The 21,229-nt window shown below is 34.9% G+C and overlaps 2 protein-coding genes across 2 annotated transcripts in view; one reads left to right on the top strand and one right to left on the bottom strand.

Moving 5' to 3' along the window:
• LOC144844692 (uncharacterized) overlaps nt 1–21,229 on the top strand; it is a 276,862-nt gene that overhangs the window by 107,400 nt on the left and 148,233 nt on the right. The gene's annotated exons all lie outside the window — the stretch shown is intronic.
• Nucleotides 1–21,229, bottom strand: part of LOC144845189 (uncharacterized) — a 141,371-nt gene that overhangs the window by 3,740 nt on the left and 116,402 nt on the right. The gene's annotated exons all lie outside the window — the stretch shown is intronic.

Genomic DNA, 21,229 nt, shown 5'->3' on the forward strand with positions numbered 1-21,229 from the left:
AGTTCATTTTTTTCTGAGAGCACGCGACTTATGGCTGTTGGCCTTGTTTTCCCTTTTTTTAGGTTTTTTAAAATGGATATTGGTAGTATTTTGATGAACGATGTTTTTTTCCATTTAATTATAGAGAATAATTAGTACATGCATAACAATGATTTTTTTTATTTCATACTTTGAGAGATGTTTTCGGTTTTTTTAAATTGTCAAAAACAACTAGGCCTAAACTTTAATTCACAGTTAACGCCCAAAGTGGTGTGTATTTTTTAAGCTGATTTAATTATTACAAATAGGTAGTTATAATGTAATTTCTGAAATAAATTACTGGGGGTAATTTAAAATGTACAAGCAGTGTTTTTTTTTTATTAAAAACAAAACATATTAGTAAATACATTTCTTTTCTTTGATGATCTGATTATAAACCCATTGGTTAATTCTTAATGTTTTATATACATTTAGTTGTGTTGTGAGAAAAAAACAATATTTGTAATTATAGGATTCTGTAATTCCCAGTTTTTGTGTCATTTTCAACACCACACAAATAGGCTAGGCAATCTATCATTTTGAGTGAAACAAATTGCAAACAGAGACTTTTCTTTTTTAAATGGTCACATGATGAGGAGATCAAAATTTGAGCATCAAACTTCTATCACCCATTCCGATGATATGCAAATTAGCTTAAACATGCAAATTAATGCAAATGCAAACAGTTCTTGTCTCTCATGTGCTCTCTGTTTACTCTATCATAGAATGGAATAAATAAAAATAATACTAAAATAACATTGTGGCTAATATTATTTATAATCGTTTACTTAACGTATCTAAGACCAAAAACAAGAAACAAGAATTAAATTAAATCAAAGTAATTAACTTCAATATTTTTGTTTTTATAACTTATAATTTAGATTGACTCTAACACCAGTTCATGTTGCTCTATTACATGGGATGAATCTAGGTGTGGTCAAAAACAAATGTGAGCAAACAACATGATACGTGTTTAATATATTTTTTTTGTTAATTAGAAACGTTGATAAGGCACGTTTACAACATTAAGATGGAGTTTCAAAAAAATCCAAAGTTCTCCTTTTATTTTATTTTTGTTACCTGAATATAAAAAAATAGGAATCATGGTAACTTTCCTGACGAGAATAAACAACAAACTGTAGGCCTACATTTGTTACTAATTAACTAAAAGTAAATGCAGTAGTCGCATAACAAAATAATTTAAAAATACACATAATTCGCACATAGGCCTACATAGTCTGCATGTGTGTAGTAGTAGGTCATGATTAAAACAAGTAAAGTATAAAGTAAAGATGCATTAGAACATAATTGTGGTAGGCTGATACACCCACATATCGTGCGATAACAGTAGAATCCGTTGATGTAGAATGCTCTTATCTTTTATTTTGTTTAACTACGACTGGACAATATTGCGTACAGTACCAATATTGTAAACGAACGGAAACACTCAATAACATCGCACTCCGGTAGATTAGTCTACTCAATACGTGTGGCTTGATATAGACTAGCATATCCGTGATCAGGTCGTTTCCTCCAGGTAAGTTTCGTTCACAAACATCCTTTTATTTTTTAATTTATCAATACATATAATGTATTTCTCTCCTTTTACCGTGTTAGAATTTTACTTAATTGTGGGATACTTAGGCAAGTGGGGATATAGGCCTTTAGTTTTGGTATGCCAACTCATTATTACTGAATCTATTACTGAAGGGCATATCCTTTCCAGTAACTTTTGTCCATTTTGTTCTAAATGTAGCCTAATTGCCTGAGAAAAAACATAAAAAGGATGCTCTACCATTTATATTGTTTTGTCTTTTACATCTTACAATATTCACATTAGATATCTTTTACACGGGTTGCTCAGAGACTGTTCGTGGGCTGAGCGAACAGTTCAAAGTCTTGCCATTAATATGTTGACAATTCTAAATGTTTACTTTTGATCAAATGATATAATTTCAACACTCACTTAATTCACCTGACACCGACCTATTTAGTATTTAAATTAAAATCTAATAATTTAATGAAAATTTATGTTACAAGTTATATTTATTTATTTTATTAATATTGTATACTAGGTGGTTCTCGAATTCACAGTAATTTCAGCGTAAAAATAATGGCGATTTCAAATGTACGTACCGTAGGACTATAATATATATGTCGTTTACAGGAACGAATGATTTATGCAGTCAACTAAACTTAGCACCCTGGTAATTACTTCGGAAAGAGAAACTAGTATTTTTTAAAGAAATTTGGTTTGTTTTCAACATTATGATGCTGTACTCGAGCTGTTTTACCGGGTTTGCTATTAAAAACAATTATCGTAGAAGGAGATAGGTAAATGCAAAGCATCCTCGTATTATTGTGTGCGGGTATTTTTCAGCATGGACATCCACTAAACAGTGAGCCTATACCACGATCGGAAAACACCCCTATTAGGAGCAAATCGTTGAAGCTAAATTCGTAAATTCAATAAGTAATTATCTAACTCAACGTAATTAGTAAACAGGGTTACATTAGGTGGTTAAAATCAGTACCGAAAGTATTAACCAACTTTATATACCATCGAGTAAAAATTCTAGAAGTAACGCGTTAGTTACCGAATTTTGCCTTTAGGTAAATGTATGTATATATAGATAGATAATTTTTTTTTTGTATTTATTACACCTTATTTATAGTATGCTGACAATCAAGGGACCCTCTTGATGAGTGACAGTGGCTGTGTGTATACTAGTACACCGGGGTAACCCCCTACTCGTCTCGAAAGATGTGTACACGGGACCTACGGTTTGGCTGCCTATTAATCGACACGTGGTACCATCAATGTTAAAAGACTCATGTAATTGTTTATTCAGTATGGTACAGTGGTTTTTAGTGCGAATAATCATTTTATGTTGTTATTTTATAGACTCACCAAACAAGTGAACAAACATGCAAAAGGTAACGATTTACAATGTTCATTGTACATGATATATAACAATGGTAACACGAGCTGTGTTTGCAATATAATTGAAGGTTTACTGACTAGGCCCTACTGTAGACTACACCAAATGTCAAAGGATAAGTAAAGTCAGACTCATTCATTATGTTTAAATAACGGGATAAACTAACTACAAATGAAAGTAAATTTTGATTAAGTTGTATCATATGTTATGTAAACTATTAAATATTAACTATTAATATCATATAATGTTCAAAGACCAGTTGTTGATGAATAAATAGAAAATGTAATAGGCCTATGTAGTCTAGAAAAATATTGTGTAAATGTAACAAGATTCTATTTCGCATTAATGTCAACAGAGTGACACAAAATAAAACAACGCACAACTAGGCCTATCAGTAATTGATATATTAAAACATATTACTTAATTTAATTTTAATCACGGAAATTTATTCATTAAACTATATTCAAATTTTCTTAACAGGCAAAAACAACTATTTTTCTTGGGACCATTATTCTTTCAATATTGGTTTGTGTCTTTTTGAACCTTTCTCAGACGCCCATATTTCGGTAAGTTAAAATTAATTTATTGTACCATGGAATTTACTAAGTGGTATTTTGGCTATCTCGTCCAATACAGAAAGTTGATTGATTTTATATATCTTTTAAGATACAGCCACTTTGTTACCCACAGCATTGCTTTTACAGTAATTTTCTCTCAAATTTAAAGTAAAACATTATTTTTTTTATTTGTAGATACAGCACAATATTTATTGACAACGATACAGTTCGAACAGTAACGACTAGTCAAACCACTGGGCCCAGTTCACCGAGCAAATGTTCCTCGGCTAAAGTAAACAACGTCGCATTTATAAAAACTCATAAGACAGCAAGTACGACAGTAACTAGTATATTTAATCGTTATGGATTGTTAAATAATTTATCATTCGTTTTAAACAAGAAAATACCTCTAAACGGTCACTTCTATTACACTTCATTATCTGACGTATTAGAAGAGGAATACTTTTTACCACCGAGAGGAAAAATAAAAAGAGAGTTTAGCGACTTCACGTTCAACATATCGTCGGTACACGTTCTTTATAACAGAACTATCTTTGAAACTTTCATGGACAATCGAACAAAATATGTTACCATTTTACGAAATCCAGTTGATCAATTCGTATCAGCATTTAAATATTTTACATTCAACAAAGTTGTAGGTGTAAATAATACCGAAGCCGCCCTAGAATTATTCATGCAAAATCCTAAATTATATAGAAATAAGTTTGGAAGATCTAGTGCCATGTGGAAGTATTCTCGAAATAATCAAATGTTTGATCTTGGTCTTGAGCATTCATATCATGATAACATTACAATTGTAAAGGATAAACTAGAAAAACTTGACGAAGAATTCGATTTTATACTAATTGGAGATTATTTAGATGAATCACTAATTATTTTACGCAAAATGTTCTGTTGGAGATTCGAAGACATAATGTATGCCTCCCAAAACCGACGGAAAGATAAGCAACAAGGTAACAAAGAGTTACATCATAACGTACGTGAATGGAATAGTGTTGATGTAATGTTATACGACCATTTTAACCAAAGTCTTTGGAAAAGGATTGCCAATTATGATGGTGATTTCCAACAAGATCTTGCACACTTACGTAACCTTAATCAGCAACTCATTGGTAATTGTACAAGCGGGGAAGTTACAAAATTGCACTTTAGGGGTTTCAAACAGAGAAAATATAAACTTACACAGAATGCAAGCATTCTCTGCAAACTGGTATTTGATACCAGAAATACACTGTTTAAAGAGATTTGGGATGCACAGAACACATCGTATGTTAATTGAATAAGGTAATTGAAATCTTGTGATGAAAATATTAACATAATATTGTAATAGTTCGTATGCCTTTTGACAATTACGTTTTATTTTAAGTTATTTAATGATACATAAGTAAATAGGCCTAATATAAAAATAATTCAAACGGTGTAAGTGACCGTAGTTCCGAGGCATGACTAGGCTTAGGGTCTACTGTACATCCAATGGTGATATTTTTTCAATAAGAATGATAAATTCTCTGATATTCCAACCTGATTAACACACATATTTAATTGTTAATGACCGATTCTGTAGCTGTTAGTACACTCAGTGTGGAAGACTGTCGACAGTCTGCCAGAGACCTGTGTGACTGTATTAAGTACTTTTAATACACGATATCGCTGTCATTAGGTTCATATCTATAGACAATTTGTAACGTTATAATTATGTATTCAATATAAAATCCACTCGGCAACCAGAATAGTATTAGGAGCGGGATCCAGTCAAGTCGCCCCATCGCAAAGTCGCCTCATACAAAGTCGCCCAATACAAAGTCGCCCCAAAACAAAGTCGCCCCGGCACAGTCGCCCCATCGCAAAGTCGCCCCATTACAAAGTCGCCCCAACGCAAAGTCGCCCCAACGCAAAGTCGCCCCATCGCAAAGTCGCCCACGGTTTTATTTCGGTATGATTATGAAGCGCCGCCGCTAGTAGTACGAATCTTTCTTCAACCTACGCGTGGATACCAGCTCATTTTTAGGATAATATAATAAATGTGTAGTAGGCCTTCGTATAGATTTACAGTAGTTAAAACAATAACAGTGTTGTAAGACAATGAGTGTTATAGGCTACTTATTGATCATTTTGCATTTATTGACAAGTTATGTGTCTTAATTTTATAATGACTTTTCAAAATGAAGAAAAAAAAAAAAAAATTTCATCACCGATATGATTGTTTTACATGCAGGTATTTTTGTAAAATTCAAAACGCTACATTTTGACCATGGAATAACCATCGTACAGTATCGTGTGCGTGTTTTTTAAAAAGGGGAATCCCCGACGGTCAGCAGAAAGACGTAGCAGCTGTGAGGAAACAGATACCAGAAGGCGCAGCTCCGATTGGTTTCAGAGAATGTTTCAGATGGCGAGTCGCCTTTTATTCAACAGCACAATGATCATTTTACTGAAGAAATTCTTTTCAACCCTTTTGGTTATAGAACATTCTAATTATCATGCCTAATAAATATCCTCATATCGGGTGTTTATTTAATTTTAAATTAAACAAGACAGTGAAGAGGCACGGAATAATACGTACACGGACGTACGACGAATACACACACGCACGTACACGTACGTCATCATTTACGACATATAGTGGTGATATGATGCAATTTTATAATGGATATAATGATGGGATTGCCTTTCCAGGCTTAGAATCAATGTTCATTGTAATACTATGTATATAATAGTAAACTGAATGTTTATAAATAAATTGTTTTACGTAATTTGTTGCATATAAAATAAAAGACACAGACGCAGCCTACGTTTCCTATAAAATATTTCACATTTAAATAATTATGTACTGTTAAATGACATTATGCTGGATAATACTATAATCTTAAACTATGTTTACAAATTGTCATTTTTTAAGGCACACATCTTTCTCATCATACTGACCTGTAGGCCTAAAATAAAAACAAAAATCAATTATTAATATAGGCCTAATAATAATAATAAATATTCATCGACCAAAGTAAAAATAATCTAGATCGTATAACATCATTTTATCGCGACCAAAATTAAACGCGACCGATTTCGAACGCGACTGATATCATCGTAAAACTCCGGCGGGGTTTCCCCATCTTCAGATGGTGCGTTGTAGTGTGACAACGGCGGAGTAATTACGGGGGTTTCCCTCTGGTAAGCTAGCACGTTAGTGCGACCGCGGAGTGATTAGTCGGGGTTTCCTCTCTGATGATGGGGGTGCGTGCCGATTGTGTAACCTGAGACTACATGGCGGGGCTTCCCCTTTTATGCATACACGTTCCGTGTTATTTTGTGTATCATTGCGACATTTTACGCACTTGTAAACTATTTTTTAACGTTTTGGGGCGACTTTGCGATAGGGCGACTTTGTGATGGGGCGACTTTGCGATGGGGCGACTTTGCGTTGGGGCGACTTTGCGATGGGGCGACTTTGCGATGGGGCGACTGTGTCGGGGCGACTTTGTTTTGGGGCGACTTTGCGATGGGGCGACTGTGTAAGGGGCGACTTTGTATGGGGCGACTTTGCGATGGGGCGACTTGACTAGCATCCTTAGTAGCAGGTTTATCGTATTGCCATGCATGGATAGGTGTTTTCCGCCGCTTTTAGGTCTTCTAGGCCTAGGCCTAGGCTAGTCAATTATTGTTATTGATTATACGAATTACGTAATTAGTTTAGTAGCTCATCTACCTTTTTAGCAGGGCATAATGAATATCGTAGCTAGGCTAGGCCTACTAGCGTCAAATCAACCAATTATTTGGGTGGTACGAGTTTAGGGAGTTAAGTACGAGTTGGCATGTACGAGTCGACCAGGGGGTGAATCGACAGGGTACACCTACTAGAGCATAGGCTATAGTCCTGCGAGAATGGGAAATCTGGCCTAGGCCTAGATAGGCATAGGCCTACATTGGGTAGGCCTATGCCCAAAAAAAGCTATCCTATCATATCCTATGAGCGTAAAAAGGCCTCGTAGAGCCAGAGGTGTTAGCCTACTATGGATCACTATTATTTAGGCCTAGCTAGCCTAGGCCTAGAGTTAATTTTAAATTAAGTAGGTAGGCCTAGGGGTGTGTAGAAAGCGACGACCTCGAATTGGACGACCCCAACGAACCGGGCGACCTCGAATTGAACGACCTAGTCCTAGAATTGGACGACCCATAACACGAAACCGACGACCCCTATAGCCTAGCCTAGGCCTAAGCGTGGTATAACATCCCGAAGCCGAAAATAGCCAAAGATCTTTAAACCATACCTTATTTAATACTCGCAAGCAAGCAATTGATTGAAAAAATACAGAAATATCGCCATTTGATACTGAATGTGTCGACACGAACAAACGAACAGATATGGAACGCCAAGAGTGCATCATTAAAACTGCATTCGACTCGATTAGCACACGAAATATCATAAACATGGCAACCCAGGTCAAAACGGCCCCCTTTTCAGCGGCGGGTAAGGTTTGACCGTATACAATGCATATGTGAAATGTAAAGCTTTCTTATGGCCCTCCCCATGCACATGTTCGCAACACGCTGCTTGGTAGGCCTATAGTGTTCGTTATATGAAGAAGATGTAATTATACGTCCATGGTTTAACCATGTAATGTATAATATTTATTTCCTTTGAATTTCTTTTTAATATGTTTGTCGAAATACCAATGACCAATCCACTGAGCAAACCTTACCCGCCGCTGAAAAAGGGGCTGTTTTGACCTGGTTTGCCATGTTTATGATATTTCGTGTGCTAATCGAGTCGAATGCAGTTTTAATGATGCACTCTTGGCGTTCCATATCTGTTCGTTTGTTCGTTTCGACACATTCAGTATCAAATGGCAATATTTCTGTATTTTTTCAATCAATTTTTCGTCCAATTCGAGGTCGTCGCTTTCTACACACCCGTAGGCGGGTCTAGGCTCCAGTAATTTCGGTCGCGTTTTCGGCGGGTGTGTAGAAAGCGACGACCTCGAATTGGACGACCCCAACGACCCGGGCGACCTCGAATTGGACGACGTAGAATTGGACGACCCCTAACACGAAACCGACGACCCCTGACTGGATTCCTGTAGGCCTATGCCTTCTAGGCCAGATTTCCCATTCCCGCAGACCTATAGCCTATGTTCTTCTAGTAAGGCTAGTGGTTGTACCCTGGTCGACTCGTACCATGCCAACTCATACTTAACTTGCCTAGCCTCTACGATATTGAGTATGCCCTGCTAAAAAGGTAGATGAGCTACTAAACTAATTACGTAATTCGTATAATCAATAACAATAACTGACTAGAAGGCCAAAAAGCAGAGGAAAACGCCTATCCATTCTTGCATGCAATACGATAAACCTGCTACTATTCTGGTTGCCGAGTGGATTTTATATTAAATACATTATTATAACGTTACAAATTGTCTCTAGATAGGAACCTAATGACAGCGATATCGTGTATTAAAAGTACTTAATACAGTCACACAGGTCTCTGGCAGACTGTCGACAGTCTTCCACACTGAGTGTACTAACAGCTATAGAATCGGGTGTTAATGATGATCTGCAAATGAGTTTTGACCAGTGGAAGCTAACAATAAACAAAGGTTTACATTTCTGATGTAACATTGTTTTAATGTAAAGCAAATCGGACAAAACCAAAAAAACAAAACGATTTCGTTTTTGCCGAAGAGGGTAATTTACTATATTACGTGTTTCATGCCTGTGCAAAGTAAATGCCAGGTATATCTTATGCATTTTACTTCAAAGCCATTTATTAAATTGGATATGTATAATTAAGGTTAGACGCAGATTTTATTTTTCTAATATCACATGGATGCTCAGGAAAAAGCCCGTCTTGTAGTTCATGTGATATTACAATGGGTGGGCGGGAAAAAGGGGGAGATTAAAAATATCTTACTGAATAATTGTTGGAGACGTGAGAGCAGCGTGGTCCAAGATGATTGTACCACGCCCTCTCAGTTCTCAAAATAGAATCGTGTTAAACTTTGTTTTCACACGATTCCTGATTATTATTAAAACGTGATAATACCATACAAATGAACAAAAAAAAAACCCATGACGATAACAGGATTAAACAAAAGCAAACTTAATTGCTATAGAAATGCACTCCGCCGTCACGGGTGACATATAAAAGACAATGTTAAGGCCTAGAGTAATTTAAATATAAAAATATGTAATAATGTATTGATTGTGGAACTTACGACGACGATGAAAATGAAGGAAATCAGTCAATGAAATCAATGTTGGCCACATTTTATTTATTGTTAAATAATTAAATAAACCTCTGGCATGAAAATGTGTGTATCTCTTATAGGTCACGATATATCATTGAATATAATAGAAGTTGCCCGACAGAAATATCAACGTTAAAAAAATGTGTCATACCAAACTACAGACATTGTAAACTGTCTTGAATTAGGTTTCCTAGCTGGAAAGGTTCTTTCAACTAGATCGTATCTGCATGCGCTGCATTGGGTAAAAGAAAGAAGACAAGTTTTACAAAATATCTACGACTGTCTAAGCGAAACTGGAAAATGTTTTCTTTTAGTTTGTGGTCCACGTCATCAACTGTTGGGTTACAGAAAAGATGAACTTCCATATTTTTTTGGAGAATCATGGGAAATGGAAACAGCACCTTAAAGTATATCATACATTAGAGTAGCATATAATAGGCTAATAATAATTATCTATTATAACCAAAATAATAACTAGATTTAATTCGTCACTATGACGAATTATAGGTTATATGCATTGATTTAAATAAAGATAATTGATTTTTAAAAGATATATTGATTGATTGATTTTGTCAGAATCTTTTATTATTTATAATATTATATGATAGGATCGTGCTAACACATATACAATAGCCGGTATCACAATCCGATCAAAGATCCCTCTGTGTATAATATCATAAACCACATTTGTTACATAATAATAAAGACATAAGTTACTTTTTATCTAAATTTCATTACAAATCATGTGTATAATCTATACACTAAGAAATAAAATTGAACAAATAATACGGATAATAAAAAAAATCTTATTTCCTCGTTTCGTTTCCAAAGGTGAGACTCGATCTCGGTACCTCGAGTGCTGATATATACAGACCACCGAGCCATACACAACTGACTAAAAGTTGAAGAAAGATTCCTCCGTGTATTTATTATGCAGATACAGTAGATTATTGCATACCGCAATGAATTATAAGTTTTTACTATATGAACATTTTAAAGAATAAAGTTAATATTAAGTTTTTTATTTCGGCCCAAGAAAATGTCATAGTTCGTTTGATTGTCGAAATTAATTTTTTTAAATTGAATATGCCCAATTAATGATGATTTAATCAACTTTTGTTCTCTTAATTTCATAATAAATCATACATATGATACATACACAAGAAAATGAAATGAAAAATAGGTGTTCCCGAGCATTCTGACGATCTATTCTGACGATCTCTATTAATTTTAAAATTTAGCATATTTTCACTATTTTGTTAACTTACACGTACGTAGCCTGTCACTTTTGACGTGCTCGTATAACGCAATTTCGAGTTGAAAAGTGAATCAAATAAGAAGATATTATTAAAGAAAGGTTGTAAAACAGAAATCGGGCAAAAAGAGTGCATATTAACGTTTAATGCGCGGTGCGCGTGAAAAAATCTGCGCAGTCATTGCAATTTTTTAAAGGCTTAAAATTGCCTGAAACGTACTCTAATTTCATCGAAAATAAATTTTGAAAATTTTAAGCGCGCGTACGCATGCGTTATATGCGCTACACACGTAATTGTATTGCCATATATGATGAAATATGACCTGAAATTTATGAGTACCAAATGTTGTTTAATTGTGATTCATGCTTGTGAAGATATGATTACAAACGTGATTTCGTTAAATCGTGATTTTTGATTGCGCACCGTGAAAACATAACCACATCGATTCCTGGCCATAAGGATATGTACTAGTAATATATACTATACTGACTTAGCTAGATGAAACTGATATCAAGATAATTGACGGACAAAATAGTGCAAAGGAAAGAATAAATAAACAAAGATTCTGACAGAGTCAATGACAGAATCAATAATAATATATCAACATGAACCAATGTTGAACTATTGGTTGTTTACTCGGGGTACCCGAGTCTAGGACTCTCTCATCTTCTCCTCTTCCTCCTCTTCCATCTGGACACTATTGGGCCAACTTTCAAGTCCTACTAGTTCTTTACGCGTCGTCTGACGGCTCTGAAACATGGCATGCATATACTAGGGTAATATGTGAACAAAGCTATAGAGAGAAAATGTTCGTACAGGATGCATAAAAACATGGTACCAATTGAAAATGCGATTTATAAAGTACTACTCCTCCCTTATTCGTTGTATTATTGAGCTGGGATTTGGCATGGGTATACTACAGGGACATGTCCTCAAAGCTATAGAGCCGGATTTTTTAATTTCAAACCGGATGCAGCCATATGACGTCTCGAAGATGGTACCTTGGTGCCAAACGATTTTCGTAATATAGCCGTGTTTGGTGTCATTTCAAAGGTCTTGACTTGGAGAATAAGAATATATACAGTAAAAGTATTTATGATATTGTGCCGTCACTTCTGCTCCCGGAAATAGCAAAAAATCACTTTGAGATTTCATAATTTACCGTAATTATGCCATTTCCGGTTATACGTGACGTAACTTTTCGGAATATAGCCGTATTTGGTAGCGAGGTTATTGCTGTGTATGTGACGTTATATCCCGTCTTATGACGTCATTACAGCTTCTTTTGCTGTACCCCGAGTATCGCACATTCTTGCTTGTTATCTAAAGAAAAATGTTGGTTTGTCCCAGAGCCATATAGAGAGAGAGTTACGACTTTGCGTTCACGGATTTTAGAAAGTCACATGGTGTGCACGCCGGCCATGTTTGCGTCCAGAGCCATATATATAAAGAGTTACGACATTGGATTATAGTCACGTGATATGCAAATCAATTTGTGTCACACTTGTCTCCGTTATTGCATGTAAAGTATAGGAGCAAGAAAATAATTTAAACTTTTTCTTTATTTAAAAAATGTAATTGCACATTTTACGGTGAAATATCGACGTGCACAGCGTACAGAAGTACTTGTGCCAAAGAATATTGCGCGCGCGTGAGCTAGTACATTATAAAGTTCGATTGATTGATTTTGGAACGAAACATCCCATAACTACGTCCTATTAATAACAATTATGTAATATTTTCAATCCATAATGCATGCTTTGATGACTAAATAAAATAATAAAGTGTCGTGGATATATTTGTTAATATATTGAGTAGGGTATGAGCAATATTAAAATAATAAAGGCAAATTATTACAAATGAAATGATGAACGAGTCTCTGAAAGTTTGTGTCAAAAACACACAGAGAGCCATATACTGTATAAAAAGAGGGGTGAATTTGTGTGTTTTTGGTATATAAAGTGTGTGCGGGAACGGCGCGAGGTTGAAACAAGGAGTTGGGAGTAAGCTGAGTGTTGCATTTCTTGATTGGGTGTGGCAAACTACTAGTGTTGTAGGGATAAGAAGCTAAGCGGAGAAAATAAAGAAAACCAAAAGTAAGAGATATTTGATGCACACTTCAGCGATATTGTAGTCTTGTAATTAATAACTCCTTCACTTGACTAACGTTTCTTTTACGTCTGATAATTGAGTGGTAGCCTATAGGATTGAAGAACGGATTGACTAACTGAATGCATAACCAAAAGACTCGGGAAACCAGAACACTTGTAAATACAGAACAGTAACGATATTGGAATTGAATGAAGACGGAGAGGAAACACTTACCTACTAGTATCAGTAAATTGGAGACTGTTATAGAAAAGAAGGACGGTTGCAGTAATAATATGTTGAATTCTATTATGTACAACGCTTGTTACCTACTAGTATCAGTAAATTGGAGACTGTTATAGAAAAGAAGGACGGTTGCAGAAATAATATGTTGAACTCTATTATGTACAACGCTTGTGTGTGAAATAGTCACCTGATTTGAACTTACATGGCATTCTGATCAACGTTATCAAGTATTGTTATTATAAATATTAATGGATACTGATTTATGAAATTAATTAACGAGTATTATATAATTATGTGAAAAAGAAACGAAAATAAATAAGAGAAATTAATAAAATTAGTGACTGAAAGATATTAGGCGATGAATGATTTATAATCGAAGTATATAAGTGTAACGATGATGCAAGTATACGTATAGGGGACTTAGGGTAGAGGGTTTTTGGATAGAAGTAAATATTTATTTATTGTTGTATTCATTTATTAGTTTATTGTATTTAACTGGGTTTTGAGTATTGGGAAAGGGGTAAAGGCCATCTCTAGAGATAATTGGGGTAGTAAAGGGAACTTGTAAGATATTTATTTATTTGTTTATTGTTAACGGGTATTTATTTATTAGATATTATTGAATGGTTTAATGTGAGACTTCATATGAATGCTCGTTTGAGCCTGAGGTATAAATGTTTAAAAGAAAAGGAAAAAAAAATTAAAATAACGGTAGAAGCTCTTGAAGTAATTTGTAATTATTTTTCTGTACGAATAAATTGGCAAAGTTTCGTGACATTTATGATTTGTCCCAGAGCCATATATATAAAGAGTTACGACATTGGATTATAGTCACGTGATATGCAGATCAATTTGTGTCAAACTTGTCTCCGTTAATGCATGTAAAGTATAGGAGCAAGAAAATACTTTAAACTTTTTCTTATATTTAAAAAAATGTAATTGCACATTTTACGGTGAAATATCGATGTGCACAGCGTACAGAAGTACTTGCGGCAAAGAATATTGCGCGCGCGTGCGCTAGTACATTATAAAGTGATGATTAAATGATTGATTTTGGAACGAAACATCTCATAACTACGTCCTATTAATAACAATTATGTAATATTTTCAATTCATAATGCATGCTTTGATGACTAAATAAAATAATAAAGTGTCGTGGATATATTTGTTAATATATTGAATAGGGTATGAACAATATTAAAATAATAAAGGCAAATTATTACAAATGAAATGATGAACGAGTCTCTGAAAGTTTGTGTCAAAAACACACAGAGAGCCATATACTGTATAAAAAGAGGGGTGAATTTGTGTGTTTTTTGTATTGGTTCATGCTTTGATGTATCCTGACTTGCATGTAGGCCCTAGCATTTATTCTTTTGTTATTATAGACACAATATATATATGTTACCAAATTAATACCATTAATAAAATTAATTACTAAAATAAAAACGGAATATAAGCGTTATTTCATAGACAAAAAAATCTAAAAATAATGTATACAGAGAGATGATGCTGTGTAGTGCGCGCATTTAAGAGATATAGTTTCCAAGAGCTAGTACATAGTGGTATTCAATTGGCTAGTTAGTGCGCTCACCGCGCTTACAATAGAACAGCGCAACCATTGTTACGTCATCAAACATTCGAAAATAACTAACGACTATTCCAAATTTAAGTCAGAATGAAAAGTTCTTTCAATCGATGAACAGAGATTTCAAAATTACTCTTCATTAAAACGAAATAAAACCGCTTTTACCGTGCAATTCAGTTTGGAAATACTATACATCTATTTCCTATTACGTTTGCTATACTTACATCATCTGCTATGGCAAAGTTGATATTTAAAAGAAGATATAATGCTTCTTTAGAAGAAGCCCAGAATGCGGTGAGATCAAATGAGTATCCCGCCGCTAAGTACGCTGGGTTCCTCCAGGTGAGGAATAGAAGGGCTAGGCCTAGAAACAGGGGGTGTCCTTATGTCAGAAGAAACGCTTATGTTAACCCAACTTGTAAGTTACACGAATTAGATACACTTATAAAAACGGAAAACAAATCAGCTGATATCAATTATTGTCATTTCAATCATGAATTAAATAGGCCTACTAGTGACGACCAAATTTTGTCTCCAAATACAAACGATATGCCTATCATAATAAGTAGTGATAGAAGTAGTGATAGTGACATCATTATTAGTATTAACAGTGATGGTGATGGTAGTAGTAGGCCTAGTAAAGATCAAATGTTGTCTCCAAATACAAATGCTATGCCTATCATAATAAGTAGTGATAGGAGTAGTGATAGTGACATCATTATTAGTAGCAGCAGTGATAGTGATAGTAGTAGTAGGCCTAGTGAAGATCAAATGTTGTCTCCAAATACAAATGATATGCCTATCATAATAAGTAGTGATAGGAGTAGTGATAGTGACATCATTATTAGTAGCAGCAGTGATAGTAGTAGTAGGCCTAGTGAAGATCAAATGTTGTCTCCAAATACAAATGATATGCCTATCATAATAAGTAGTGATTGTAGTAGTGATAGTGACATCATTATTAGTATTAGCAGTGATTCAGCTGACAGTAGTAGTAGTAGTAGTAGTAGTAGTAGTAGTAGTAGCAGTAGTAGTAGTAGTAGTAGTAGTAGTAGTAGTAGTAGTAGTAGTAGCAGCACTATACCCAATAGCAGTAGCAGTAGTGGTGACAGTACTAGTAGTAGTATTAGTAGCAACAGCAGTGGCAGTAGCAGCATAGGAGAAAAGTATAGTAGTAGTAATAGTAGCACTGTTGTAGTAGTAGGAAATGGTGATGTTTTGTTTCATTTTCCAGGTAGTGGTGATAACAATTCTAACGACATTTCAAATGAAAATTTTGAACTTGAATCTAATAAAGAATATTTTAATTCATTAATTAATCGGGAACAAATATCTGATCAAAATCCATGGGCACATTTTGAATCACAATCAGTCAAAGATCATATGGTAGAATTTTTATGTAATATTCGATCTGAACTCATACGTTATGAATACATAATCGATTATGATATTGTACATCGTAGCCTAACAATTATAGAAAATGTACTAATCTGTAATAACACAGCATTTAAACTTAGAGATCTCGAAGAATTGGCAATTGCATCATTTTGCCTTGCATTGAAATGTGCTGAACGATACCAATCTAAACACATCATCGCTTATGCCTGTGACCGCCTCCGGAATCTTGGCTTCTTTAATCCTAAAAAAATTGCCCAAATAGAATTTAAAATATTACAGATAGTAAACTTTAATATCAATAGTGTCACTTGTCTTGATTTTGTTCACATTTATTGCGATATTGCTATCAGTAAAGCTACAACCAACAACAACAAACGTAGAATAGAAAGAGTGAGACAAGAATCTGTCAAATATTTGGTTACAAATAAAATATCTCTTACAACAGTAAAGCCATCAGCAATAGCTTACTTAATAATTAACGCAATTCTTGAAAAATTTGAATTACAAGACTCCTTCTATTTTGAGAATAATGACGATAGTTCTTAAACAAATTAAGATAACTTAAAACATAATTTAAGTAACCATTTACGTTAAGACAAAACAATTTAAGGGATTAGATCTAGAATATATTTATAGGAATGTTAAGACGATTAAATCGATTAAATTTGTACAATTACAAGTAAGATGTACAATATCTAAGTACTATGTAAGGTAATAAGTATATAAAATAACGTTTTAAAAATGTAGATTACTGCAGCACTTGTACTTAAGAAAAACAAAGTAAGATAAGTAATGTGAATTAAAAACAATATTGGCATTGTAACATTATATGATAAAAAAAAAGCTCTAAGGAGGATATTAATAATACTAATAATAAATTAAAAATAGATTATTGATAACAATGATTAAAATAAGTAATCTGTTTCAGTAATATTCTCGTTATTAAGTTAATGTAAGTTTTTAGTTAGTAAGCAATGCAAAAAAGGAGGAAAAAACAAAAACAACATTATTTAATTAGTTTTAAAAAAAATTGTTAATGATATTTAGTTGATATAAGTTTTTAGTTAGTAAGAATAAAAAAAATTGTTTACGAGTTTATATTTTAATAATAAATTTTAATTAAAAAAATGTTATCGTAAGTTGATTTAGTTAGTAAGAAATAATTTAAAAAAAAAATAATAATAATATTGTAATTATTAAAATATTTTCCCTTATTAATTTCGTATATAATAGGGTTTTGGCCTATATTATATATTGTATAGTAAGTAATTAAAATAAGTAATTTGTTCAATAATCTTAACTTATTTTTATTTTATTAGTTTTAGTTCGATAAGGAATTAAAAAACAAAAAAACAAAAAACAAAAAAAAAAACAAAAAAAAACATCCCAGTCTGAAGTCGGAGATGCTACCTCATCGTGGTAGACTGGTGTCAACATCATTGGTAACCAAACAGGTACCAAGATGGCTAACAGCATCACGCATCTTGTACCATAGTTACAATCGCACACTATACCACACATTTGTGCTGTCACAGATGTAGGCCACACAATTGAGTGTGAAAATATAAAAAATAATTTAATATATAAAAAGTACGTATATATTGTTGGAAGGATTGCATGACAAAAACATTAAATTAATATGATATAAAGCTCAGGAGTAGGTGGGAATTATAAGTAAGTTTAAGTAAGATTTAATTCGTCACTATGACGAATTATAGGTTATATGCATTGATTTAATTAAAGATAAATGATTTTTAAAAGATATATTGATTGATTGATTTTGTCAGAATCTTTAATTATTTTTTTGCAGTCAGGCTTGCTCTATGTGTGTGTGTGAGACTGAGAATGAAACGCACATATAGATGATATAATGATTTGGATAAATATTTATTCTGAAAAGTCCCGTGAGCACGGATCACGGCAAAATAGAAAATATACCTGCCCTCGCCCACGGGGCGAGGGATAAGTGATTAAGTAGAAAATACTGGGATGCTACAAAAGCCAATGGATGCCACTGAAATGGCATCCAGCAGCCCAGCAAGTGAGGCGTGGTATCGGGACTTTTCAGAACAATAAATGTGTTGAGCTATAATGCGCACAATAACAATTATAATGCGCCTACAAGTGTAGAGCGCGTTATGACATTGGTGGTCTATTTGGTATGAAATACTTTAGACAATAAAAGCTACGATGCACCTACAAGTGTAGAGCGCGCAATGACACATGTGGTCTATTAGTTATAAAATAATTCAGACAATAACACTATAATGCGCCTACTAGTGTAGAGCGTGTAATGACACTGGTGGTCTATTTGAATATAAGCTAATTTAGTTAGACAATAACAACTACGATGCGCCTACAAGTTAGTGTAGAGCGCGTAATGACACTGGTGGTCTGTTTGAATATAAACTAATTAAGACAATGAAAACTATGATTATGAGCGCCTACAAGTGTAGAGCGCGTAATGACACTGGTGGTCTTACATGTTATTAAGCAATTTAATTAGTATAGGGTAACACAAAATTACGGTTTCTGGTAGCGTTATACGGTACTACCTTAATTTCAGATTTGTAGTGGGGACGTTATGACAATCTGGTCGGATATGTCATGTATGCGTTGCTAGACCATCTCCCAATAGCCTTGATGCTGTCTGTTGACAAGCCGAGTTTATGTAGGTCGGTTGTTCTGCCGATGCGGAAAGAGTGTGTGGTATACTTTCCTACTTCCAAGTTTGCTGATTTCGGTGTTCTATCAAGAACTTCACAGAACGTTGTTCTGGTGATCGGTTTACCGGTAGTATCAATAAAGAACTGTCCAGGTTTTGGAGGTCGCAGTAATATGTACTTTTGAACAGCCTTTACAGGACAGTCTTTCATTGTTCTTTTGTAGAATGGACGGGCGCTGTTGTTGCTTGCTGTGTTTGTAGGAGTGAAAGTTCAGGGAGATGCTGGAGTTACTGTAAGATACATCCGCCGCGTTCAGGGCATGCCCTGACGGGGTAGATACTAGTTCGCTGATTCGTAGGCAAGCATAGTAACATAACAGAAACATAGCCTTGTACAGGATATAATCTGTTACGTTTTTTGTAGTTATCTGTAAGCGTTCGATTAGCCTGATTAATATTGGCAGTGTGATTGGTGATCGTTTATCTCGCTGTCGGTATAAGCTTTTCACTCCTCTGCACAGAATGGTAACAATTGGGTTTGTTGTCGGATCTTCAAATAAATTGATTTTGTGCATAAAAGACACAGCACTGAGGTGCGTTCGTATTGTACTTGGCGCAAACCCGTGTGTGTGAAGATATGAGACGTACTGCCTGATGGTATGCGCATTTGCTGGTAGCTGACAGGCCGTGTTGGTTTGTAAACTGCGTAAAGAATTTCCAGTTAGCTGTACAAGTACATTGTTTCGATGTTGATGTTGACAACGATGCAGTAACTAGTTCTTTTTCAGTGGAGCGTAGTTGATGGGCAAGATGTATTCTGGGATTTTGTTTGGCGTAGGGTGCATTCCGTGTTTCTTTAGCAGATGCGGTGTTGCCTCGTATCGCGATAGGGCGTCGCACAATACATTCTTTTGCCCTGGAATGTGTTTTGCAGTGAGCTGAATATTGTAGTGGAGAAGAAGAAGAACTATTGATCTTACAATTGTCATGACATCCCCATTTTTACAAGTCTTACTTTTAAGGATACAGACATCGTTTAGGTTATCACAATGGAAAATAATTTGAGTATTAACAAGTTCATTACAAAACATTGATAACATTATATAAATTGGGTACATCTCTTTTACCATGATATCATAGTTTTCCCACTCTTCGGGGTAGCGCCCTTGTATCCATGAGGCCCTAAATGTAGCACCGAAAGATTTCAGGCATGCATCTGAGTGAAAGTGTAAGGCTCGGTTATCGTATGTTATGTGTCGGTGTATCAGTGTGATACCATTATGTGTTTCTAGGAAAGATGACCACATCAGGAGGTCTTCCTTCGCCCCATTAGTGAGTATTATCTTAGAAGATTGGGAAACTTTCCCGGCAGTGAGCCTATATAGTCTCGATAAAAATGCTTTACCCGAAGGGATGACACATGTAACAAAATTGAGTTTTCCCAGTGTGGTCTGGAGTTCTTTAAGTGTGACCTGTCTGCAGCATAAGCATGTAGCTTTTCAAGAGGGAGCCGAGCTTCCATGCTGTTTGTGTCAAGTTCAATCCCCAAGAATGTCAAAGTAGTGGTCGGCGCCATGATTTTTTGGGGTGCCAACGGGAGGTTAATACGGTCGGAAAGTGTTATAAAGGTGTTGAGGGAGTGTTGGCATAGCTCTTTTGTATCTTCCACAAATAGGAAATCGTCAAGAAGTTTCGCAATGTTTTTTATTCCCAATTTGTACTGCAGGATATACTTAAAGCCATCAGAAAAACCGTCAAAAACCTGACAGGATGAAGCACCCCCTTGGGGTAGGACTCGGTCGTAGAAGAAGTTTCCACGCCAGGTGAAACCTGTAAGGTGGTATTGAGATGGATGCAGTGGGATGAGTCTGTACGCATCCGCTATGTCTGTTTTTGACAGATGATATGCTCGGTTGTTGCATTTTTGAATTAGCTGCACTGCGGTCCAAATGGAGTCATAGCTTACTTGCTTAAAAAGTTGGGGAATGTTAAAGTTGACAGATGTATGGTCATATGGGAATGAGAGATTATGAAGAAGTCGGTATTTTCCAGGAGTTGCCTTTTCTCTTACTGCTAGTGGGGAAGCTTTAAAATTATCAAATGCTGGGCGTTTGAAAGGTCCCTTAATACGGCCCAATAATAGTTCTTTTTCAATATACGCATCGACTAATTCTGGCATGTTAGTTGCTGTAGGTGAGTTACATGCAA

Source organism: Antedon bifida, chromosome 1, assembly GCF_963402885.1.
Source record: "Antedon bifida chromosome 1, ecAntBifi1.1, whole genome shotgun sequence".
NCBI classification, from domain to species: domain Eukaryota; kingdom Metazoa; phylum Echinodermata; class Crinoidea; order Comatulida; family Antedonidae; genus Antedon; species Antedon bifida.